The sequence below is a fragment of the Hyperoodon ampullatus genome (assembly GCF_949752795.1).
Source record: "Hyperoodon ampullatus genome assembly, contig: scaffold_465, whole genome shotgun sequence".
Lineage (NCBI taxonomy): Eukaryota > Metazoa > Chordata > Mammalia > Artiodactyla > Ziphiidae > Hyperoodon > Hyperoodon ampullatus.
This window is the reverse complement of record NW_027640617.1, coordinates 29,958-38,925: the sequence shown is the minus strand read 5'-3', so window position 1 is coordinate 38,925 and position 8,968 is coordinate 29,958. Positions and strand designations below refer to the sequence as shown.

General features: G+C 54.9%; 1 pseudogene across 1 annotated transcript; it reads right to left on the bottom strand.

Moving 5' to 3' along the window:
- Positions 1 to 2,043: 2,043 nt before the first annotated feature.
- On the bottom strand, positions 2,044 to 7,232 carry LOC307070086 (phosphoethanolamine/phosphocholine phosphatase-like; annotated as a pseudogene). Its single transcript has 5 exons — positions 6,354 to 7,232; positions 5,414 to 5,485; positions 3,523 to 3,617; positions 3,238 to 3,331; positions 2,044 to 2,175 (listed from the first exon to the last, which is right to left on the bottom strand). The product of its transcript is annotated as a phosphoethanolamine/phosphocholine phosphatase-like (transcript).
- Positions 7,233 to 8,968: the final 1,736 nt, after the last annotated feature.

Genomic DNA, 8,968 nt, shown 5'->3' with positions numbered 1-8,968 from the left:
TTCCGAGCCAGTTTCTCCTTCCCAGATCTTGGTCATGCGTATTGATGGCAAACCACCCTTCCCACTCCAGACCGGTCCACTCCCATGTCATATCGAAGGACTCCCTTTTACTCATTCCTTCTTAGTCATACCAACCTGCCCAGTTCCCTTGCTAGGCCGAGATGTCCTTTTCCACTTAGGGGCCTCCCTCCAGCTGGTTAGACTTGACCCTAAGGTCCCCTCTTCCCAACTCCTGCTTCCTCTTCTCGGCCTGTCTCTAGAACCCTCCCTTTCTTATCCCCCTCTTCCAACCACACCGAACCCAATGAATCCCCAAGTCTGGGATACTTCTAAGCCCATAACAGCAACACACCATTCCCCCGTCCTCATCCGCCTAAAGGACCCCTCCAAATTTCCATCAAGGCCCCAATTTCCCATCTCTGAGACTCACCTTAGGGGCCTACTACCTATTATCACCAGACTCCTAAACCAGGGATTCCTTATCCCCACTGACTCTCACTGCAACACCCCCATCCTGCCTGTCTGCAAGGCCTCTGAGGATTATCGCCTGGTCCAGGACCTCCGACTAATCAGTGAGGCCATAATTCCTCTCCACCCACTAGTACCAAACCCATACACCTTGCTCTCCCATATCCCCCCATCCACAACCCACTTTACGGTTCTGGATCTCAAAGATGCCTTTTTCACTATCCACCTACATCCCGACTCCTATTTCCTCTTCGCCTTTACCTGAACGGATCCGGATACTCATACTTCCAGTCAGCTCACCTGGACAGTTCTTCCCCAGGGCTTCCACGACAGTCCTCACCTCTTTGGTCAGGCGCTGGAACGGGACCTCACTTCCTGCTCCCGAACCCCCAGCACACTCCTTCAATATGTAGATGACCTCATCCTTTGTAGCCCATCTCTCAGCCTCTCAAAACAACATACTGCAAATTTCCTCAATTACCTTGGCTCTCGCGGTTATCGGGTCTCCCAAGGCAAGGCTCAGTTATCTGTATCTTCTGGAACCTACCTGGGGCTCCACCTTACCCCCACCACAAAAGATCTAACAGCCGATCACACCCGGATTATCCGTGAACTCCAGCCTCCGGAAACAGCGGAACAAATTCTCTCCTTTTGGGGCCTTATACGATTTTTCCGACACTGGATCCCCAACTTTGCTCTCCTTGCTAAACCCTTGTATCTAGCCGCTAAAGAAACCCCTCAAGGACCCCTCACCTCTCCTTCCGCCGTTCGACAGGCCTTTGTCACCCTCCGTAATGCTCTGATATCTTTTCCTCCCCTTTCTCTGCCCAACCCAAACCGACCTTTTCACCTTTTTGTGGATGAATGGGCCGGAATAGCCACTGGACTCCTTGCCCAGCCTGTAGGGCCTTCCTACCACCCCGTGGCTTACCTCTCCAAACAGCTAGACCCAACCATTTGGATATGGCAACAATGCCTTTGAGCCCTAGCAGCAGCAGCCAAACTGACCAAACACTACAGATACTAAACCACACAGGAATAGGTAACATCTCCGACTGCTTTCTATGTGCCTCGCTTGGCCGGCCACCCTTGGCTGCTGTCCCACTCGACCAGCCCTTCAATTCTACTTCCTACACATCCCCAAATCCACCTTTTTCCCCGTTAAAAGTCCCCATATTCCCTGATTCAAAAAAATCTCACCATCTGTTACAGCAGCCGCCCAAATCTAGCTGATACTGGGTTTCTTTGCAACATATCCCTCATGGTAAACACACCAATTGAAGCACCACCAGGCATGTTTTTGTGGTGCAATGGTTCCTTCACAAAAGAGATCAATTCTTCCTCCCCCTTCCCATGTATCCCCGTTACTCTCGTCCCACAACTCACACTGTATACCCAAGCCGAATTTTCCTCTCTAATCACGCCGCCCTTTACCCGACAGAAAAGAGCTATCTTTCTTCCTCTGGTTGCAGGTATCTCTCTCGCCTCCTCCCTGGTCGCTGCAGGCCTCGGGAGGAGGGGGGAGCTCTAACACATAGTGTTTCAACATCCCGCGACTTAGAATATAAACTCCAGCTAGCCATTGAAGGCTCCGCCGCCTCCATCTCCTCTCTCCAGCGCCAAAACACCTCCATAGCCTGAGTCGCTCTCCAGAATCGATGAGCCGTGGATCTCCTGACGGCCAACAAAGGAGGTACTTGCCTCTTCCTATGGGAGAAATGCTGCTGTAAACGCCCTCCATCGCTTAAGAGAAGAACTCCAACGCAAACACCAACAGTCCGCCTCCCCAATTCCCGATTGGTGGCGATCCACCCTCTATACCTGGCTAACACCAATCTTAGGCCCCTTAATCCTCATCTGTATCTTGCTCATGTTTACCCCATTTTCTTACGTTCCTTTGACGGCGCATGGAAGAAGTCTCTCGGGTGGCCACAAACCAAATGTTCCTCGGTCCTTACACCTTGCTTCCTACAGAACCTCCCACTGGTCTCCCCTAAGCCTCGGACCTCTGGTCGCCCGACTCCCCTTTTGACGCCCCCATTCAGCATGAAGTAGCCAGAGATCAGAACGCCGCCCCATTACACCAAAGATGTCGGCCCAACCAACTGGCCCGAGGCAGGGGAACGCAATCAGATTCACAGGTTGCATCGGACCGAAACTCTCCAGACCACCCAGTTCCAGGAACTGACCTGGGGGCTTTCCACCCAGCCCAGCCTTCCTGCCTTTCGAGGGACAGGACTAGCAGTCCCAAGACTGGTGTAACCGGCACCAGATAGTGCCACGACACCCGAAGAGACCACCAGATAAGGAATACCCTGCACCCTCCCAGATTCACCACACTCCTTTCCCTTCTTCCCCTATAAAATTTTGCCCAACCTTCGCCTGGGTGCGACTTCTCTGGCCCCTTTCTCTCGGACCAGTGAACGTCACCCAGGAGCACACCCTAATAAAGCTCACTTGAAGCTTTCCTCTGTTTCGCGATGCCGTTTGTTAAGATCCGACCTTACACTTACACATCAAGGATGGCTCTGAGCTGAATTTCTGCAAAACAAGACTATCCCGTGTGAAGAACCCAGTAGAGCTTTGTATCCCATCAGCTACAGGAAGAGAATGGCTGCAGGCTACTGAAAGCCAGCAGCATTTACAACTTAACTCCCATGGCCTCTGCAGTGCTACGTCTGAGTTTTCTGTTTCTGCCCCTGTACCAAACAGCTCTGGTGTAATTCCTCGTTCCTTCCTCCACCCACCCCCACCAACCCGTCCCCTTACCTGTGGTCCGTAGCCCTCCGCTCCGCGCTCGGATGCCGCTGGGGTGCCAAGGACCCACGGGATGGGTCGTTCCCAGCCGCCGGGCGCTGGCTTCCTAGAACCCCGCCAGCTCACGTGGCGCTAACAGCTAGGAGCCCCAAGGATACCCCGCGCCAGGTGTGCTCGGGCTGGGACGCCCACTTCTGGGACACGCTCCTCCGGGAGAGGCACGCAGACCACTGCCACGCTCAGGTGACCTGCAGCCAATGCCGAGCAAGACCCACACAGGCGGTGCCGTGTCCGCACGGTGCAGCACGATCTCGGCGCTCCAGGCACGGGCGCCAGGGGTCGGGCGTCTCCTCTCCTGAGAGGCCGCTAACGATGCCCCGGGGCATGGGCCCCTGTGGCACGGAGACCACTCCAGGCTGGACTCACCGCCAACGCCACCAGGAGGAGCGTTTGGTGGGACTCGGCAAACAACCCAATGTTTTAAATGGAAAAAGGACTTGAAAGATCCTTCTCCAGATAAGACATATAAATGGTCAGCAAGTACATGAAGAGATGTTAATCATCATCAGTCGTGATGAAATGCAAGTTAACACCACAACGCCGACCCCTCCACACACTAGAAGGCCTACAATCAAGAAAGCTAAAAATAACAAATGTTGGCAAAAATTTAGAGAAACTGATACAAAATTTCCCACAGGGAAAATGAGTAAGTTCCGGAAGTGGATGCTGAGAATATTTGTACAACATGAATGTAGTTAATGCCATAGAACTGTATGCTCAAAATGATTTAAATGGTAAATGTTATGTTATGTGGGGGGGTTTAACATAATTTAGCCCCTGCTTTATACCAGACCCCAGAGTCAAAGCTTCTCATCCATTTTCTCGCTTTTACTTAACCTCCTAGGATCTTCACACTCCCATTTAACAGACGAAGCTGAACCTGAGAGGTTAAACTAAGTGACTTGCCCAAGGCTCACTCGGTGAAGTCTACACTATTCAATGTTACTGTATTTACTGAACACCTGCTAGAGCACCTACTGAGCAATACCTCCAGCACCTGCCAGCGACATTGTGGGAACACCAGGATGAACGGGGGCTGAAAGCAGATTACAAAACATGGGTAGATCCTGGGGCCCTGCTCTCAAACACTGAAGTTTCTTGGAGTGGAGGGGATGGCCTGTGCCACCCTTGTGGAGCCTTTTATTCCACGCCACCGCACCCCCACAGAGGAGGGAAGCAGCTGGCCTGATACTGAATATTAGCTCAGCTGGGAGGAGTCCTGGGGCTTTGAAGAAGGCATCTCCTGCCCCACTCCCCACATTGCCCCCTAGAGTCCAGTATGTGGGCACAAGCATCCCTATGGCGGGGCAGGAGGCACATCTCATGGCACCCCTCTCCTCCCACCCTGCAGTAATGACACTGTACCCATACACCCGCCAGAAGGACAATGAACTCTCCTTCTCTGAGGGCACCATTATCTGCATCACCCGCCACTACTCCGATGGCTGCTGTGAGGGCATCGGCTCAGAGGGGTTTGGATTCTTCCCCGGGAACTATGTGCAGCCCAGCTGCTGACAGCCTGGGACCTCTGGGATGCTGACCCAAGCACCGCCTTGAGTGAGCCTCTTGAGTCCCACACCAAAGCCTGCTCCAGTCAACACTGGACCAGTCCGGCACGCCTCCTGGGCTGTGAGCTGTGTCTGTTCCTTCCCCCCATTGCAGTGGGATGGCGTCCTGGTAAAGACAGAGGAGGTACCCAGAGGCCTGCTGGAGACAGGAAAAAACTGGAAGCCAAGGAGTTTGGTGACCTTACCCACAGGGAACCCTTACGCCATGCAAGACAGGGTCTCAGCTGCAAGTGCCAACTTTGAATAAAATTCTGATGACCTCCTGATGAGGGCCCTGCAGGGCTAGCGGGCCGAGGGACTGAAACGCAACCCACTTGTAAGGCTCCCGCTCATTGAGCCTCCTCTGCCTGCCCTAAGCAGCAGTATCTCCCATCTCCTCGGTGCTCACTGAGCCCTCCACACTAGACCCGTGCCCCTCTGCGAAGGTGGGCCGCACCCTGCTCTTTTGCCTGTTGCCTGCTTTGTTATGTATTCAGTCTTGGTTCCCCAGGCTGGGCACTCCTCCAAGAGTGGGGACCAGCTCCCTCACTTAGGTGGGGCTCTCTGAGAGCAGAGATCACCTCGCCCTCATCCCCCCAGACGGCAGCGTGAGACACCTCGCTCACCTCCGCCCCTTCACCTCCTTCACAGCTCTGAAACCACAAGAGGGAGGTGGGCCTTGGGTTTCCACTGGCTCTGCTTTAAAGCATCATGGCTTTCTGTTCCATACGGGAGGAGAGGGACTCAAAAGGCCCAGTCAGTGGGGCGACTTTGGTTAAGTCCCTGGTTTCTTGCTGCATAGACGAGGCTGGGGTGCAAGGAGACATTTTCGGGCTCTGTGAGGTCCCTGGCTGGCCAGAACCGAGCCCCGGAACAGTGTGCTACCTCTTTCCACCAACATGAGGTGACTATTCCCTCTAGCTTTTTATCCTGTGGGGATGCTAACAGGGTGGGGGGGCGGGGGGCAAGGAGTGTAGTGTAGTCACAGTAGGTAAAGCAAGATCTAGGCCTCGGACCATCAGCAAGGAGCGCCACCTCTCTCTGCGAGGAGTCCGGTGCGGGGGAGGTCGGGGTGGTGCATTTCGGGGCCTGGGTCCCCTGGACAGAAAACTGGAGGAGGGAGGCCATGCAGCCCAAGGCAACAGTTAACTGCACCGCGGCGGGACATGTTCCTTCTTGACCCTGACAGGGAACCCTGTCCTCCCAGCTGGGAGGACAAGGTTTGTGGAAACACTGCTGCCTGCTCAGATATGCGTGCCACGCTGCTGCAGCCAGACTCTGGAATTCGCTTGCAGTGGGAATGGGGGAGGCAGCCAAGCTGGGTTAACTGCACAGATGGGGACAGCTCCCAACTCCCTCCTCCAGTCCCCAAATGGACCAACCTGGGATTCCGGGAAATCCCGGAGGGATATACCAAAACGAAAGGGAAAGGGAGTAATAAAACTAGCTTTCTCTTTCCCGACCCCCACCGCCCCACCCCCTCCCCGCCCAGGTGGCCCCTGAAGGCCACGTCCTCAGCACCTGATGCAGGTGTAGGCGCACTTCAGTGGAGATTTCCCAGGGCACCACCCTGGCGAGGAAGGAGCTGGGCTCGGCCTTCTGCGCCTCCTGCATAAGGCGGTGCATGGGGTAGTGGTGGCGCAGGAAGGCCACTTCACCGCCTGCCAGCAGCCCCGTGGGGCAGAAGTCGTTGGCGCCGTCGCTCACGTACAAAAGGCACTCGAAGGGCACGCCGTCGTGGGCCTGCTCGCGCAGATAGTCGCTGAGCACCTTGTGCTGGCACATGTTGGCGGGGCAGCGAGCGCAGCTGTGCGTGTGGAAGGGCTGCAGCGCCAGCAGCCCCCAAGGGTCGGGCCCCAACGGGTTGCTGAAGATGTGGCAGAACAGGCCGTGGTGGCCGGCGGCGCACAGCACACTCTCCACGCCAAAGGTGTTGGCGTCTGAGATGAGAATAACCTCAAAGCAGGCGCCCTGCTTGGCCACAAAGTGCAGCAGCTCGCCCGTGCCGGGCGACAGGGGGATGGCCTCGTAGTTGGCGCGCAAGTCCGGGGGCCGCACGCCCTGCTCGCCCAGGTACTGGAAGACGCACTGCATGTATTCGTTGTAGAAGCCCTCGCGCTAGGTGGCACACAGGCTCTCAGGCAGCCGCTGGCCCGCCGCGGCGCGCGCACGACGGAGTCGTCGCTGGTTTCGTCCACGATAGTCTCCTCCAAATCGAAGGTCAGGAGGAAGCGTGGCGCGCCGGGCGCAGCCATCCCGCTGTCCTCTACCAGCTTTGTCCTGAGCGACCAAATCCTTTTGTGGTCACCAAAGAGTCCCTCAGAGGAAAGCGGGACAGGACCTCTGAGCTCCTCCTGCAGGGCGGGGAGCGGCGGCTGCAGAGGTCTGTCCCGGCTGAGTCTGGAGTGTCGAGAGTGGGGAGAGGGCCGAGCTGAGGTATTTGGGCGCAGGATGGAGCAAGGGGTGCTCACGGGAATTGGAGGGGACGCTGCGTCTTATCCATCCCCGGATTTCTGGGCTCCGGCTCTCACGAGTCCTTCCAGTCCAGAGGGTCCGTGAATGGTGTGCATCTGGGCCGTTCCCTCCACTTGCCCCCCATCCCCATGTTATGTATTTTTAACCACAATAAAAAAAATGAATGAAACACTGATAATACGTTACAACATGGATAAACATTGAAAACATTCTAAGTCAAAGAAGTCATACTGAAAAGGCCACTCATATCACAACCATCTTGTGTGCTTTAAATCCATAGCAGTTTTGAAAGTGAGGGGAAGGGACTTTCCTGGTGGTCCAGTGGTTAAGACTCTGTGCTCCCAATGTAGGGGGCACAGGTTCGATCCTTGGTCAGGGAACTAAAATCCTGCGTGCACAGCATGGCCAAAAATTAAAATAAAATAAACGTCATTGGCCTGGTTTTGGGTCATAGCATCGTCCTTGAACCCATCAGAGCACCCACAGGATGGAACATGGGATTGGCTAGATGTGGATCATATGCCCATCTTCAAGGTGGGTAGCATCAGCCCTCTGGAACTGTTTGGACTGGAAACAGATAAGAAGTTCCCAAAGGAAAGCTGAGGTTCTGGACTTTGGCATGAGAACAGATGCTGGCTTGGGTAAAGCGGCAGATTCCACACCACTGACGGCCCACTGCACAGCTGTGGGATCTGAAGGCCAAGGAAGGAAGGGGCTGATTTAGGGTCAGGGGCTGCAGCCACCCATCCAGTGCTCTTGCTGTCCGCCCACAACAGCAAGAACCTCTTCCTCTTGCAAAAGGCACAGCCCTCCTTGATGTCTCTGGTGGCGGGAGCCCAGGAGTCACACCTGCCCCATGGCCACATGACTCAACCATCCCCCAAGAACAATACTGCTCATTTATCCAGTCTCCTCCCTCCTTTACAAAGAGCAGAGACTAAATGCTATGGTGGTTAGGAAATTCTTGCTCAATGAAGCAGTGAGAGGCTCAAGGATTATGCCGTATCATGGAATCCATCATTGGCAGCTTTCAGAGACCACATGGGTGCACGTGGCTCTCCAAGACCATGCAGCCTCAGTGTGAAACTGTCCATTGGGTGGCCCAGTTGCTCCCGTATCTTTGACTCTTAATGAGTATGAATATGAAAAGTTTGTTACAGCTGGAAGCCCAAAGGACTGCAAGGCCATGGTCTGCTGTATGGTTGTTGTGTCAGGGACACACTCAAATGTTTAGACGGTTATCACCTCGCTTGGCAGGCTATGAGCCTGTGAGGGGGGAGGCCCTTTTCTCAACCACAAGGATGTTAGTAACTGAAACATCCCAAAGGGCTGTCTGTGCTGCCCAGGTAGCTGTTCAATTGCCCAGCAGCAAGGTCAGCTCAGTAACTGGCCACAGGGGCTTGACAGGGACCAGACTGGCCTGAGCTGGAGGACCACAGATGACTGCCTGGATGGTCAGAGGTCAAGGGCTGTCCTGAGACTTGATGTCTATTGATGCCCACTCAGATGGGACAAAGGATGCCTGCAGTCCCAGGAGGGCCCCACCAGCCCTCAGGAGGCAGCACCTGGGGGCTGGTAGGTCGCTGCACCAAGTTCTGTATAAATTCATAACATAACCATGGAGTGAGCTCAGTCAGGCCTGTGCTGGACCCAGGCTGCCC